This window comes from Rattus norvegicus, chromosome 5 (genome assembly GCF_021556685.1).
Source record: "Rattus norvegicus strain SHRSP/BbbUtx chromosome 5, alternate assembly SHRSP_T2T, whole genome shotgun sequence".
Classification (NCBI taxonomy): Eukaryota; Metazoa; Chordata; class Mammalia; order Rodentia; family Muridae; genus Rattus; species Rattus norvegicus.
Genome location: NC_141538.1, coordinates 33,847,068 through 33,864,251, shown reverse-complemented (window position 1 = coordinate 33,864,251; position 17,184 = coordinate 33,847,068).

The window sequence follows — 17,184 nt, the reverse complement described above, 5'->3', positions numbered from 1 at the left end:
CCCTCCCCCTCTCCCTCTCCATTCCCCTCTCCTTTCCCCTTCCCCTTTCCCCCCTCCTCCTCCCTCTCCCCTTCCCCCTTCTCTCTCTCTCTCTCTCTCTCTCTCTCTCTCTCTCTCTCTCTCTCTCTGATTCTACTCCTTTGGAATCTATCAAATAACTCTTCTCTTCCAGAAAAATCTTCCCAGCTGTGTGTTAATAAAATTCCTGCCCCTCTCTTCCATAACCCGCTATATAAAACTCCACATTTGTCTGCATTCCACAACTAGCCAGACAAAACCATTGCAAACCAGCACTGAGGCACATACACAGCCACGCACTGTTGCTGAACCCTGAGATCGCAGAGCTGCCTTTGCCACATATTAGAACATGTAAATACTGAGAAGACTGAATGGAAAATACTCTCCCCTCACCACCAGGCATACGGGAAAAGGCTAGGTACCCCTCTTCTTTGTTCTGGCCTGGTCCTGTGACCCCTATATTCCCTTTCTGGCCATGTTCAGTTCACTCTTAACGATTTGTCGTTCGAGACTGTGTCTAAGGTCACATACCAAGCTATTTGCAACATTGATTTATATGGAAGATATTAGCCTACAAGCTGACTGATTACCCAAGAAGCTAACAGGTGCTGGGGAAAATGAGACCTTAGAATAATAGGACATAGTTCCAAGAACAAGTTTAACGAGGGGGCAGCATGAGTTCAGGTTGGACTCTGTTACATCATCGACGTGTTTGTTCAGCTGGTGGTCAGGAGACACCAGCAGCAGCTATTAACAGCTGAGTGGACTGCTTTGGAAAGAGCTTTGGTATGTAGGATTTTGGAAATGAAAGAAAGAGAAGGAAGTTACTGATACACCAAATAATACTAAAATATTGTGGACAGGACAGGAGCCCAGGGCGGAGTGGTTGAAGGAGAGGAGTCTGCAGTTTAGGCTGCTCCCTCTGTACTGTCGCATCATAATGTTTTTATCTGTAGGTGACGAACATCAGAAATATATCAAAAATGACACGAAGTTGTGGGGAAACTCTGGTAATTAAGGTTGAAGTTCACCTTTGAAGGACCCTAGTTTTTTTTTTTTATTTTTCTTTAAATTTATTTAATACTTAATAATAATTCTTTGGTTTCCGGGCAAACATCCCCCTCCCCCTCCCCTTCCTTATGGGTGTTCCCCTCCCAACCCTCCCCCCATTGCCGCCCTCCCCCCACCAGTCTAGTTAACTGGGGGTTCAGTCTTAGCAGGGCTAAGGGCTTCCCCTTCCACTGGTGCTCTTATTAGGATATTCGTTGCTACCTATGAGGTCAGAGTCCAGGGTAAGTCCATGTATAGTCTTTAGGTAGTGGCTTAGTCCCTGGAAGCTCTGGTTGCTTGGCATTGTTGTACATATGGGGTCTCGAGCCCCTTCAAGCTCTTCCAGTCCTTTCTCTGATTCCTTCAACGGGGGTCCTATTCTCAGTTAAGTAGTTTTCTGCTGGCATTCGCCTCTGTATTAGCTGTATTCTGGCTGTGTCTCTCAGGAGAGATCTACATCCTGCTCCTGTCAGTCTGCACTTCTTTGCTTCATCCATCTTGTCTAATTGGGTGGCTGTATATGTATGGGCCACATGTGGGGCAGGTTCTGAATGGTAGTTCCTTCAGTCTCTGTTTTAATCTTTGCCTCTCTCTTCCCTGCCAAGGGTATTCTTGTTCCCCTTTTAGAGAAGGAGTGAAGCATTCACATTTTGATCATCCGTCTTAAGTTTCATTTGTTCTAGGCATCTAGGTTAATTCAAGTATTTGGGCTAATAGCCATTTATCAGTGAGTGCATACCATGTATGTCTTTCTGTGATTGGGTTAGCTCACTCAGGATGATATTTTCCAGTTCCAACCATTTGCCTACGAATTTCATAAAGCCGTTGTTTTTGATAGCTGAGTAATATTCCATTGTGTAGATGTACCACATTTTCTGTATCCATTCCTATGTTGAAGGGCATCTGGGTTCTTTCCAGCTTCTGGCTATTATAAATAAGGCTGCGATGAACATAGTGGAGCACGTGTCTCTTTTATATGTTGAGGCATCTTTTGGGTATATGCCCAAGAGAGGTATAGCTGGATCCTCAGGCAGTTCAATGTCCAATTTTCTGAGGAACCTCCAGACTGATTTCCAGAATGGTTGTACCAGTCTGCAATCCCACCAACAATGGAGGAGTGTTCCTCTTTCTCCGCATCCTCGCCAGCATCTGCTGTCACCTGAGTTTTTGATCTTAGCCTTTCTCACTGGTGTGAGGTGAAATCTCAGGGTTGTTTTGATTTGCATTTCCCTTATGACTAAAGATGTTGAACATTTCTTTACGTGTTTCTCAGCAATTCGGCATTCCTAAGCTGTGAATTGTTTGTTTAGCTCTGAACCCCATTTTTTAATAGGGTTATTTGTTTCCCCGCAGTCTAACTTCTTGAGTTCTTTGTATATTTTGGATATAAGGCCTCTATCTGTTGTAGGATTGGTAAAGATCTTTTCCCAATCTGTTGGTTGCCGATTTGTCCTAACCATAGTGTCCTTTGCCTTACAGAAGCTTTGCAGTTTTATGAGATCCCATTTGTCGATTCTTGATCTTAGAGCATAAGCCATTGGTGTTTTGTTCAGGAATTTTTTTCCAGTGCCCATGTGTTCGAGATGCTTCCCTAGTTTTTCTTCTATTAGTTTGAGTGTGTCTGGTTTGATGTGGAGGTCCTTGATCCACTTGGAATTAAGCTTTGTACAGGGTGATAAGCATGGATCGATCTGCATTCTTCTACATGTTGACCTCCAGTTGAACCAGCACCATTTGCTGAAAATGCTATCTTTTTTCCATTGGATGGTTTTGGCTCCTTTGTCAAAAATCAAGTGACCATAGGTGTGTGGGTTCATTTCTGGGTCTTCAATTCTGTTCCATTGGTCTATCTGTCTGTCTCTGTACCAATACCATGCAGTTTTTATCGCTATTGCTCTGTAATACTGCTTGAGTTCAGAGATAGTGATTCCCCCTGAAGTCCTTTTCTTGTTGAGGATAGTTTTAGCTATCCTGGGTTTTTTGTTACTCCAGATGAATTTGCAAATTGTTCTGTCTTACTCTTTGAAGAATTGGATTGGTATTTTGATGGGGATTGCATTGAATCTGTAGATCGCTTTTGGTAAAATGGCCATTTTTACTATATTAATCCTGCCAATCCATGAGCATGGGAGATCTTTCATCTTCGGGGGTCTTCCTCAATTTCTTTCTTCAGTGTCTTGAAGTTCTTATTGTACAGATCTTTTACTTGCTTGGTGAAAGTCACACCGAGGTACTTTATATTATTTGGGTCTATGATGAAGGGTGCCGTTTCCCTAATTTCTTTCTCGGCTTGTTTCTATTTTGTGTAGAGGAAGGCCACTGATTTATTTGAGTTAATTTTATACCCAGCCACTTTGCTGAAGTTGTTTATCAGCTTTAGTAGTTCTCTGGTGGAACTTTTGGGATCACTTAAATAAACTATCATATCATCTGCAAATAGTGATATTTTGACTTCTTCTTTTCCAATCTGTATCCCCTTGACCTCCTTTTGTTGTCTGATTGCTCTGGCTAGAACTTCAAGAACTATATTGAATAAGTAGGGAGAGAGTGGGCAGCCTTGTCTAGTCCCTGATTTTAGTGGGATTGCTTCAAGTTTCTCTCCATTTAGTTTAATGTTAACAACTGGTTTGCTGTATATGGCTTTTACTATGTTTAGGTATGGGCCTTGAATTCCTATTCTTTCCAGGACTTTTATCATGAAGGGGTGTTGAATTTTGTCAAATGCTTTCTCAGCATCTAATGAAATGATCATGTGGTTTTGTTCTTTCAGTTTGTTTATATAATGGATCATGTTGATGGTTTTCCGTATATTAAACCATCCCTGCATGCCTGGGATGAAGCCTACTTGATCATGGTGGATAATTGTTTTGATGTGCTCTTGGATTCGGTTTGCCAGAATTTTATTGAGTATTTTTGCGTCGATATTCATAAGGGAAATTGGTCTGAAGTTCTCTTTCTTTGTTGTGTCTTTGTGTGGTTTAGGTATAAGAGTAATTGTGGCTTCGTAGAAGGAATTCGGGAGTGATCCATCTGTTTCAATTTTGTGGAATAGTTTGGATAATATTGGTATGAGGTCTTCTATGAAGGTTTGATAGAATTCTGCACTAAACCCGTCTGGACGTGGGCTCTTTTTGGTTGGGAGACCTTTAATGACTGCTTCTATTTCGTTAGGAGTTATAGGGTTGTTTTTTTTTTTTGTTTGTTTTTGTTTGTTTTTTTTTATTAACTTGAGTATTTCTTATATGCATTTCGAGTGTTATTCCCTTTCCCAGTTTCCGGGCAAACATCCCCCTCCCCCCTCCCCTTCCTTATGGGTGTTCCCCTCCCAACCCTCCCCCCATTGCCGCCCTCCCCCCATAGACTAGTTCACTGGGGGTTCAGTCTTAGCAGGACCCAGGGCTTCCCCTTCCACTGGTGCTCTTACTAGGATATTCATTGCTACCTATGGGGTCAGAGTCCAGGGTCAGTCCATGTATAGTCTTTAGGTAGTGGCTTAGTCCCTGGAAGCTCTGGTTGCTTGGCATTGTTGTACTTTTGGGGTCTCGAGCCCCTTCAAGCTCTTCCAGTTCTTTCTCTGATTCCTTCAATAGGGGACCTATTCTCAGTTCAGTGGTTTGCTGCTGGCATTTGCCTCTGTATTTGCTGTATTCTGGCTGTGTCTCTCAGGAGCGATCTACATCCGGCTCCTGTCAGTCTGCACTTCTTTGCTTCATCCATCGTGTCTAATTGGGTGGCTGTATATGTATGGGCCACATGTGGGGCAGGCTCTGAATGGGTGTTCCTTAAGTCTCTGTTTTAATCTTTGCCTCTCCCTTCCCTGCCAAGGGTATTCTTTTTCCTCATTTAAAGAAGGAGTGAAGCATTCACATTTTGATCATCCGTCTTGAGTTTCGTTTGTTCTAGGGATCTAGGGTAATTCAAGCATTTGGGCTAATAGCCACTTATCAATGAGTGCATACCACGTATGTCTTTCTGTGATTGGGTTAGCTCACTCAGGATGATATTTTCCAGTTCCAACCATTTGCCTACGAATTTCATAAACTCGTTGTTTTTGATAGCTGAGTAATATTCCATTGTGTAGATGTACCACATTTTCTGTATCCATTCCTCTGTTGAAGGGCATCTGGGTTCTTTCCATTTTCTGGCTATTATAAATAAGGCTGCGATGAACATAGTGGAGCACGTGTCTCTTTTATATGTTGAGGCATCTTTTGGGTATATGCCCAAGAGAGGTATAGCTGGATCCTCAGGCAGTTCAATGTCCAATTTTCTGAGGAACCTCCAGACTGATTTCCAGAATGGTTGTACCAGTCTGCAATCCCACCAACAATGGAGGAGTGTTCCTCTTTCTCCACATCCTCGCCAGCATCTGCTGTCACCTGAGTTTTTGATCTTAGCCTTTCTCACTGGTGTGAGGTGAAATCTCAGGGTTGTTTTGATTTGCATTTCCCTTATGACTAAAGATGTTGAACATTTCTTTAGGTGTTTCTCAGCCATTCGGCATTCCTCAGCTGTGAATTCTTTGTTTAGCTCTGAACCCCATTTTTTAATAGGGTTATTTGTTTCCCTGCGGTCTAACTTCTTGAGTTCTTTGTATATTTTGGATATAAGGCCTCTGTTGTAGGATTGGTAAAGATCTTTTCCCAATCTGTTGGTTGCCATTTTGTCCTAACCACAGTGTCCTTTGCCTTACAGAAGCTTTGCAGTTTTTGAGATCCCATTTGTCGATTCTTGATCTTAGAACATAAGCCATTGGTGTTTTGTTCAGGAAATTTTTTCCAGTGCCCATGTGTTCCAGATGCTTCCCTAGTTTTTCTTCTATTAGTTTGAGTGTGTCTGGTTTGATGTGGAGGTCCTTGATCCACTTGGACTTAAGCTTTGTACAGGGTGATAAGCATGGATCGATCTGCATTCTTCTACATGTTGCCCTCCAGTTGAACCAGCACCATTTGCTGAAAATGCTATCTTTTTTCCATTGGATGGTTTTGGCTCCTTTGTCAAAAATCAAGTGACCATAGGTGTGTGGGTTCATTTCTGGGTCTTCAATTCTATTCCATTGGTCTATCTGTCTGTCTCTGTACCAATACCATGCAGTTTTTATCACTATTGCTCTGTAATACTGCTTGAGTTCAGGGATAGTGATTCCCCCTGAAGTCCTCTTATTGTTGAGGATAGCTTTAGCTATCCTGGGTTTTTTGTTATTCCAGATGAATTTGCAAATTGTTCTGTCTAACTCTTTGAAGAATTGGATTGGTATTTTGATGGGGATTGCATTGAATCTGTAGATTGCTTTTGGTAAAATGGCCATTTTTACTATATTAATCCTGCCAATCCATGAGCATGGGAGATCTTTCCATCTTCTGAGGTCTTCTTCAATTTCTTTCCTCAGTGTCTTGAAGTTCTTATTGTACAGATCTTTTACTTGCTTGGTTAAAGTCACACCGAGGTACTTTATATTATTTGGGTCTATTATGAAGGGTGTCGTTTCCCTAATTTCTTTCTCGGCTTGTTTCTCTTTTGTATAGAGGAAGGCAACTGATTTATTTGAGTTAATTTTATACCCAGCCACTTTGCTGAAGTTGTTTATCAGCTTTAGTAGTTCTCTGGTGGAACTTTTGGGATCACTTAAATATACTATCATGTCATCTGCAAATAGTGATATTTTGACCTCTTCTTTTCCGATCTGTATCCCTTTGATCTCCTTTTGTTGTCTGATTGCTCTGGCTAGAACTTCAAGAACTATATTGAATAAGTAGGGAGAGAGTGGGCAGCCTTGTCTAGTCCCTGATTTTAGTGGGATTGCTTCAAGTTTCTCTCCATTTAGTTTAATGTTAGCAACTGGTTTGCTGTATATGGCTTTTACTATGTTTAGGTATGGGCCTTGAATTCCTATTCTTTCCAGGACTTTTATCATGAAGGGGTGTTGAATTTTGTCAAATGCTTTCTCAGCATCTAATGAAATGATCATGTGGTTCTGTTCTTTCAGTTTGTTTATATAATGGATCACGTTGATGGTTTTCCGTATATTAAACCATCCCTGCATGCCTGGGATGAAGCCTACTTGATCATGGTGGATGATTGTTTTGATGTGCTCTTGGATTCGGTTTTCCAGAATTTTATTGAGTATTTTTGCGTCGATATTCATAAGGGAAATTGGTCTGAAGTTCTCTTTCTTTGTTGTGTCTTTGTGTGGTTTAGGTATAAGAGTAATTGTGGCTTCGTAGAAGGAATTCGGTAGGGCTCCATCTGTTTCAATTTTGTGGAATAGTTTGGATAATATTGGTATGAGGTCTTCTATGAAGGTTTGATAGAATTCTGCACTAAACCCGTCTGGACGTGGGCTCTTTTTGGTTGGGAGACCTTTAATGACTGCTTCTATTTCCTTAGGAGTTATGGGGTTGTTTAACTGGTTTATCTGTTCCTGATTTAACTTCGATACCTGGTATCTGTCTAGGAAATTGTCCATTTCCTGAAGATTTTCAAAATTTGTTGAATATAGGTTTTTATAGTAAGATCTGATGATTGTTTGAATTTCCTCTGAATCTGTAGTTATGTCTCCCTTTTCATTTCTGATTTTGTTAATTTGGACGCACTCTCATGTCCTCTCGTTAGTCTGGCTAAGGGTTTATCTATCTTGTTGATTTTCTCAAAGAACCAACTTTTGGTTCTGTTGATTCTTTCTATGGTCCTTTTTGTTTCTACTTGGTTGCTTTCAGCTCCAAGTTTGATTATTTCCTGCCTTCTACTCCTCCTGGGTGTATTTGCTTCTTTTTGTTCTAGAGCTTTTAGGTGTGCTGTCAAGCTGCTGACATATGCTCTTTCCTGTTTCTTTCTGCAGGCACTCAGAGCTATGAGTTTTCCTCTTAGCACAGCTTTCATTGTGTCCCATAAGTTTGAGTATGTTGTATCTTCATTTTCAGTAAATTCTAAAAAGTTTTTAATTTCTTTCTTTATTTCTTCCTTGACCAGATTATCATTGAGTAGAGCATTGTTCAATTTCCACGTATATGTGGGCATTCTTCCCTTATTGTTATTGAAGACCAGTTTTAGGCCATGGTGGTCCGATAGCACGCATGGGATTATTTCTATCTTTCTGTACCTGTTGAGGCCCGTTTTTTGACCAATTATATGGTCAATTTTGGAGAAAGTACCATGAGGAGCTGAGAAGAAGGTATATCCTTTTGCTTTAGGATAGAATGTTCTATAAATATCTGTTAAGTCCATTTGGCTCATGACTTCTCTTAGTCTGTCGACATCACTGTTTAATTTCTGTTTCCATGATCTGTACATTGATGAGTGGGGTGTTGAAATCTCCCACTATTATTGTGTGAGGTGCAATGTGTGTTTTGAGCTTTAGTAAGGTTTCTTTTACGTATGTAGGTGCCCTTGTATTTGGGGCATAGATATTTAGGATTGAGAGTTCATCTTGGTGGATTTTTCCTTTGATGAATATGAAGTGTCCTTCCTTATCTTTTTTGATGACTTTTAGTTGGAAATTGATTTTATTTGATATTAGAATGGCTACTCCAGCTTGCTTCTTCTGACCATTTGCTTGGAAAATTGTTTTCCAGCCTTTCACTCTGAGGTAGTGTCTGTCTTCGTCTCTGAGGTGTGTTTCCTGTAGGCAGGAGAATGCAGGGTCCTCGTTGCATATCCAGTTTGTTAATCTATGTCTTTTTATTGGGGAGTTGAGGCCATTGATATTGAGAGATATTAAGGAATAGTGATTATTGTTTCCCTTTATATTCATATTTGCATGTGAGGTTATGTTTGTGTGCTTTCATTCTCTTTGTTTTGTTGCCAAGACGATTAGTTTCTTGCTTCTTCTAGGGTATAGCTTGCCTCCTTATGTTGGGCTTTACCATTTATTATCCTTTGTATTGCTGGATTTGTAGAAAGATATTGTGTAAATTTGGTTTTGTCATGGAATATCTTGGTTTCTCCATCAATGTTAATTGAGAGTTTTGCTGGATACAGTAACCTGGGCTGGCATTTGTGTTCTCTTAGGGTCTGTATGATATCAGTCCAGGATCTTCTGGCCTTCATAGTTTCTGGCGAGAAGTCTGGTGTGATTCTGATAGGTCTCCCTTTATATGTTACTTGACCTTTTTCCCTTACTGCTTTTAAAATTCTTTCTTTATTTTGTGCGTTTGGTGTTTTGACAATTATGTGACGGGAGGTGTTTCTTTTCTGGTCCAATCTATTTGGAGTTCTGTAGGCTTCTTGTATGTCTATGGGTATCTCTTTTTTTAGGTTAGGGAAGTTTTCTTCTATGATTTTGTTGAAGATATTTACTGGTCCTTTGAGCTGGGAGTCTTCACTCTCTTCTATACCTATTATCCTTAGGTTTGATCTTCTCATTGAGTCCTGGACTTCCTGTATGTTTTTGACCAGTAGCTTTTTCCGCTTTACATTATCTTTGACAGTTGAGTCAATGATTTCTATGGAATCTTCTGCTCCTGAGATTCTCTCTTCCATCTCTTGTATTCTGTTGGTGAAGCTTGTATCTACAGCTCCTTGTCTCTTCTTTTGGTTTTCTATATCCAGGGTTGTTTCCATGTGTTCTTTCTTGATTGCTTCTATTTCCATTTTTAATTCCTTCAACTGTTTGATTGTGTTTTCCTGGAATTCTTTCAGGGATTTTTGCGATTCCTCTCTGTAGGCTTCTACTTGTTTATTAATGTTTTCCTGTGTTTCCCTAAGTGTGTTCATGTCTTTCTTGAAGTCCTCCAGCATCATGATCAAATATGATTTTGAAACTAGATCTTGCTTTTCTGGTGTGTTTGAATATTCCATGTTTGTTTTGGTGGGAGAATTGGGCTCCGATGATGGCATGTAGTCTTGGTTTCTGTTGCTTGGGTTCCTGCGCTTGCCTCTTGCCATCAGATTATCTCTAGTGTTACTTTGTTCTGCTATTTCTGACAGTAGCTAGACTGTCCTATAAGCCTGTGTGTCAGGAGTGCTGTAGACCTGTTTTCCTCTCTTTCAGTCAGTTATGGGGACAGAGTGTTCTGCTTTCGGGCGTGTAGTTTTTCCTCTCTACAGGTCTTCTGCTGTTCCTGTGGGCCTGTGTCTTGAGTTCACCAGGCTGCTTTCTTGCAGCAGAAAATTTGGTCTTACCTGTGGTCCCGAGGCTCAAGTTCGCTCGTGGGGTGCTGCCCAGGGGCTCTCTGCAGCGGCAGCAACCAGGAAGACCTGTGCCGCCCCTTCCGGGAGCTTCAGTGCACCAGGGTTCCAGATGGTCTTTGGCTTTTTCCTCTGGCGTCCGAGATGTGTGTGCAGGGAGCAGTCTCTTCTGGTTTCCCAGGCTTGTCTGCCTCTCTGAAGGTTTAGCTCTCCCTCCCACGGGATTTGGGTGCAGAGAACTGTTTATCCGGTCTGTTTCTTTCAGGTTCCGGCAGTGTCTCAGGCAGGTGTCCTGCCGCTCCTGGGCCCTCCCCCACGGGAGCCCAGAGGCCTTATACAGTTTCTTCTTGGGCCAGGGAAGTGGGCAGGGGTGAGCAGTGTTGGTGGTCTCTTCCGCTCTGCAGCCTCAGGAGTGTCCACCTGACCAGGCGGTTGGGTCTCTCTCTCACCGGGTCTGGGAGCAGAGAGCTGCTATAGGGTTGTTTAAATGGCTTATCTGTTCCTGATTTAACTTCGGTACCTGGTATCTGTCTAGGAAATTGTCCATTTCCTGTAGATTTTCAAGTTTTGTTGAATATAGGCTTTTATAGTAAGATCTGATGATTTTTTGAATTTCCTCTGAATCTGTAGTTACGTCTCCCTTTTCATTTCTGATTTTGTTAATTTGGACACACTCTCTGGGTCCTCTCGTTAGTCTGGCTAAGGGTTTATCTATCTTGTTGATTTTCTCAAAGAACCAACTTTTGGTTCTGTTGATTCTTTCTATGGTCCTTTTTGTTTCCACTTGGTTGATTTCAGCTCTGAGTTTGATTATTTCCTGCCTTCTACTCCTCCTGGGTGTATTTGCTTTTTTCTCTAGACCTTTTAGGTGTTGTCAAGCTGCTGACATATGCTCTTTCCTGTTTCTTTCTGCAGGCACACAGCACTATGAGTTGTCCTCTCAGCACAGCTTTCATTGTGTCCCATAAGTTTGGGTATGTTGTACCTTCATTTTCATTAAATTCTAAGAAGTCTTTAATTTCTTTCTTTATTTCTTCCTTCACTAGGTTATCATTGAGTAGAGCATTGTTCAATTTCCACGTATATGTGGGCATTCTTCCCTTATTGTTATTGAAGACCAGTTTTAGGCCGTGGTGGTCTGATAGCATGCATGGGATTATTTCTATCTTTCTGTACCTGTTGAGTCCCGTTTTTTGACCAACTATATGGTCAATTTTGGAGAAAGTACCATGAGGAGCTGAGAAGAAGGTATATCCTTTTGCTTTAGGATAGAATGTTCTATAAATATCTGTTAAGTCCATTTGGCTCATGACTTCTCTTAGTCTGTCTACGTGTCTGTTTAATTTCTGTTTCCATGATCTGTACATTGATGAGAGTGGGGTGTTGAAATCTCCCACTATTATTGTGTGAGGTGCAATGTGTGTTTTGAGCTTTAGTAAGGTTTCTTTTACGTATGTAGGTGCCCTTGTATTTGGGGCATAGATATTTAGGATTGAGAGTTCATCTTGGTGGACTTTTCCTTTGATGAATATGAAGTGTCCTTCCTTATCTTTTTTGATGACTTTTAATTGAAAATTGATTTTATTTGATATTAGAATGGCTACTCCAGCTTGCTTCTTCTGACCATTTGCTTGGAAAGTTGTTTTCCAGCCTTTCACTCTGAGGTAGTGTCTGTCTTTGTCTCTGAGGTGTGTTTCCTGTAGGTAGCAGAATGCAGGGTCCTCATTGCGTATCCAGTTTGTTAATCTATGTCTTTTTATTGGGGAGTTGATGCCACTGATGTTGAGAGATATTAAGGAATAGTGATTATTGTTTCCCTTTATATTCATATTTGGATGTGAGGTTATGTTTGTGTGCTTTTCTTCTCTTTGTTTTGTTGCCAAGACGATTAGTTTCTTGCTTCTTCTAGGGTATAGCTTGCCTCCTTATGTTGGGCTTTACCCTTTATTATCCTTTGTAGTGCTGGATTTGTAGAAAGATATTGTGTAAATTTGGTTTTGTCATGGAATATCTTGGTTTCTCCATCAATGTTAATTGAGAGTTTTACTGGATACAGTAACCTGGGCTGGCATTTGTGTTCTCTTAGGGTCTGTATGACATCTGTCCAGGATCTTCTGGCCTTCATAGTTTCTGGCGAGAAGTCTGGTGTGATTCTGATAGGTCTGCCTTTATATGTTACTTGACCTTTTTCCCTTACTGCTTTTAATATTCTTTCTTTATTTTGTGCGTTTGGTGTTTTGACTATTATGTGACAGGAGGTGTTTCTTTTCTGGTCCAATCTATTTGGAGTTCTGTAGGCTTCCTGTATGTCTATGGGTATCTCTTTTTTTAGGTTAGGGAAGTTTTCTTCTATGATTTTGTTGAAGATATTTACTGGTCCTTTGAGCTGGGAGTCTTCACTCTCTTCTATACCTATTATCCTTAGGTTTGGTCTTCTCATTGAGTCCTGGATTTCCTGTATGTTTTGGACCAGTATCTTTTTCTGTTTTACATTATCTTTGACAGTTGAGTCAATGATTTCTATGGAATCTTCTGCTCTCAAGATTCTCTCTTCCATCTCTTGTATTCTGTTGGCGGAGCTTGTATCTACAGCTCCTTGTCTTTTTTTTGATTTTCTATGTCCAGGGTTGTTTCCATGTGTTCTTTCTTGATTGCTTCTATTTCCATTTTTAATTCCTTCAACTGTTTGATTGTGTTTTCCTGGAATTCTTTCAGGGATTTTGGTGTGTCCTCTCTATGGGTTTCTACTTGTTTATTTATGTTTTCCTGGAATTCTTTCAGGCATTTTTGCGATTCCTCTCTGTAGGCTTCTACTTGTTCTCTAAGGGAGTCCTCCACGTCTTTCTTGAAGTCCTCCAGCATCATGATCAAATATGATTTTGAAACTAGATCTTGCTTTTCTGGTGTGTTTGGGTATTCCATGTTTATTTTGGTGGGAGAATTGGGCTCCGATGATGCCATGTAGTCTTTGTTTCTGTTGCTTGGGTTCCTTCGCTTGCCTCTCGCCATCAGATTATCTCAGGACCCTAGTTCTTACTGAAGCATAAGAGCTATTAGGAGGCTTGGCCTATAGGTAGGTTATGAGGACCCTAAGGGTTTTTGCCAGCTTTACACCCACCACCTCAGGTCAAGATTAGGCCAAGTACCAGCTTCCCGCCTTGGGTCCAAGGCTAGGCCAAGTTCTATTCTCCACCCACAGGAGCAGGGACATTCTTGAAAATCCATATAATGTACTGACTGATAGTCACCTGACCCTCTGGTCCCAGATAGAGCTCAAAGGTACATCATATAAGTTTAAACTGTAACCTTGCTGATGTAACCTGTACCCCTAAAAAGTATAAAAACTGCTTGTTATAGCCATTCAGGGTTGCCTTCCAGTCACTCTCCACAAGGGGCTGATTGAAGGTCGACCCTGACATGCTGGAAAATAAACCTCTTGTGTTTGCATCGAACTCCGTTCTCATGTCTCATTTGGGGGGTCTCCCAGTAGTTAAGATGCACTTCAAGCCTTACACCTTGACCCGATAGCCTCTGGGCTCAGTCCACTATGGGCGACTCCTTTCATTAGCAGGGCTTCTCCTTCTTCAAACTTGTCCAGTGAATTCTAAACCCCCACATAGGCCTCTACCTGGAGAATGTCACATAGCCTCAATTAGTACAGGAACAATATCTTTTCTCCTGATAAAACCTCTTCAGCCAGCACCCGAGATTCCCAAAATGCTTCGCCATGCTAATGAAGCATTGGAGGTACTCTAAGCCCTCAGCCAAAGAGGACAAGGAAAAGTCTGGAAACTGGTCTGCAGTCTATGTTTCCTTTTCTGTCCTCAGAGTGCTGCTTTACACCAGACTGGAAGGAGACAAGTGCTGGAGTTTCAGGTCTCTTCTCGGGGCCCCTGGGTACTGCAGGTATACTGTTTGTAGAGTAGGTCAGGTACAGGGGTGGGAGGGTGAGGTGGGGGCGTGGTCCACATTTCCCTTGGGGCACCAGGGCTTGTACCCCAGGCCAGAGGGAAAGAGTGGGGCCCAAGACAAGGAGTATCCATTGGGAGGATGTGTGAGGTGCCGGAGGGGTGAGAGAATAGAGAGAGGCCTTCTTTGGGAGTCTTAGTGTCAGGATTCATTTAGGTGAGGCCTTCCCAGTGGTGATCTTTGATGAAGCAGCTCTTTGAAATGACATTAGCTTGTTCATTTTTATTTACAGGGGGTGACTGCGATGCATATGCTTTATTCAGGGAGAATCATGAATTATTTAATTTTGCCAAAGGGTGTGAGAATATCTGGGAAAGGAGGGTCATTGGCTGAAGGCTAAGGCTATTGAGATGTCTCATTAGCATGAAGAGGCATTGCAAGAACTGTTATGTGACAGTCGGCCTGTTGTCACCTTAGCCGAGTGTCATGGTTACATGCACCAGAGCAGGCACAGAGGCAGGGAGAGAGTATTTCCAACCCCACCGTCTCAGATCTCAGCGATTTCCAGAGTGTAAGCAGGTTCCACGGCTCAGGTCTCTCAGATTTCCCAGGTTTAAGCTGGTTCCACCTCACCAGTTCTTATGCCCATACGTGGCATGGTCCATTTACCCTACATTCATGAATTTCACATTTCACTTCTTAGAGAATGCACTCACTAAAGCTTGTTACAGAGGAAAATGGAGTTAATGCATTAAAACTAAACTCCATACTGAGTGATCTGACTCCAAGCTCTGGTCGTTCTCATGACAAAAAGCACATTGTATCTAAACATTAGGAACACACAACAAAGTTGAGAACAGGGGTTTGGGTCGAGAGGAATGTGTAATTTTTTACTATTGCAGACACAGCTAAAGATAATAAACAAACAAGCTAGAGATAATTATAGAACAGTTTGACAGTTAACTTCCCTAGCAAACCAATGCTACATATTCTGGAGGGGGAAGAAAGACCTTTCCTAAACAGTTTAGAAAATGCTTCTGAGAATAAGGAAAACGAAGATTGGACAATGAACACGAACGGGATATGAAGATAGTTGTGAGCCAAGCTATTCAGCAGGGATATGTAGCATACTGTGGCTGCTCTTCCAGGGGACTGTGCTCATCTAGGAAGATGTTTGTATACATTGTTCCTTAAATGATAAAATGCTGAACTGAGAAATTTGAAATTACCCTGTGACAATCACAAATTTTTAAAATACCGTTTAACTGAAAATGACTCTTTTGTGTCCTGTCTTAAAATCTCTTCTTCCTGTGAACATTTTGGTCCTCTTCTTGCTACTCCTATTTCTGTGGATAAATAGAATAATTTGGGTTTATTTCTCTGTATAATTTGGTATGGCACAAAACAATGTTAAAATCGAGTCCATATCTCAGTGGCAGAAAGGACCTACTTTTGACTCTGGTTCAGGGTCTACAGAGTTGTATCAGAATTCATAGGTTCATAGCTATCTGTGGTTTTCACTGTGTTTTTATGAAGACCCATTATGTGGGATCCCATAAGTGAATTCTTGGATGTGAGTTTACCAATTTTATTTGTTTCAATTTCAAGTTTACCAATTTTATTTGTTAAATAATTTGATGCCTTTTGTATAATTTATTTATAGAGAGTTTTAAGAAATAGAATCAGCTGTGTTTTACTGATCTCTTTCACATTATTTTGTTCATGGGACTACTAGAACCCATGCCTGTTTTGTACAAAATAGCAAGATGGTCCAATTTGACTTGTAGTGTTTTGATAGGTATAGCCCCCATAGACTCATGTGCCTGAAGGGTTGACCCATAGGGATTGGCACTATTAGAGGTGTGACCTTGTTGGAGGAAATGTGTCACTGTGTGGTCAGGGTTTGAGGTCTCTTGTGCTCAAGATCTGCCCAGTGTGTAGCACAGTCTCCTTCTGCTACCTCTGGATCAGGATGGAGAACTCTCAGTTCTACATGAAGTTCTAGAAGTCTCCATGCCGTCATGCTTATTACCATGCTGATAATGGACTATACATCTAAAACCGTAGGCCAGCCCCATTGAATTTTTTTTTTATAAAAGTTGTCTCCCAGGTTGGGGATTTAGCTCAGTGGTAGAGCGCTTGCCTAGCAAACACAAGGCCCTGGGTTCGGTCCCCAGCTCCGAAAAAAAAGAAAAAAGAAAAAAAAAGTTGTCTCCTCATCAGTCAGGAAATGAGTTTTTACTAGTGTAGTATTGTCTTTAATATAATGGCCCTTGGTGAATATTCATGAAGTTAAAGGTATTTTTTTATTCCACACATTAGACAGCTGACAGTAAAGTTCCTGGAAAGCAATACTCAGAGAACAGGAAAACTGAAAGACATCGGTTTTTAATGGCATATTATAATTTTTCTTTTACCTAGTACCTTAAAAAAAATCAATTCAAAATTTGTCTCCTATGTATGTTAGCGATCTGCCAGTGGGAGTCTATGTCCTTTTTGAACGTTAACCTTGATTGTTGCTTTGACTCTTCCAATTCTACTTCATAAACACATTTTTCTCTGCTAGAAAAGATAACAATTCAACTAATTAATTTGCCTTCTAAGATCGATTCTGGCTTTTATAGCTTGGTCTCTGCAGAACTGAAATTAGGCTGCTAATCACTTTTATGAAGGGCATACAATTCTGCTAGGTGGTAGCAGCCGTTTTGAGGTTTAGGTATCATTGCAGAACTGGTAGAGAAGTTCAAAGCTTTTCCTAGAAAAGCAAATCCATTTATAAATTGTAACTCTTGAGGAATAATTTGCCTAAATGTGCCTGGATGTACTTCTCAAACATGTGTGCGATAGGAACCACTCAGTCTGTGAATTAAAACAAATTCCCAGGGTCCACCCTTCAGTATTTTTCTTTTAGAGATATGGGTTAGGGGCCACAGTTTTCCATAAACGTTCTACCTTGGATAACACTGGTGCAGGTTAGCCTTAGGTGACACTTGAAGAAATGCTGCAGTCAAGGGCAGACATAGGTCTTGGCAGTCTTTTGAGGAAAGCATTCAGTAGGTTTCACTGCAGTGGATGAATCAT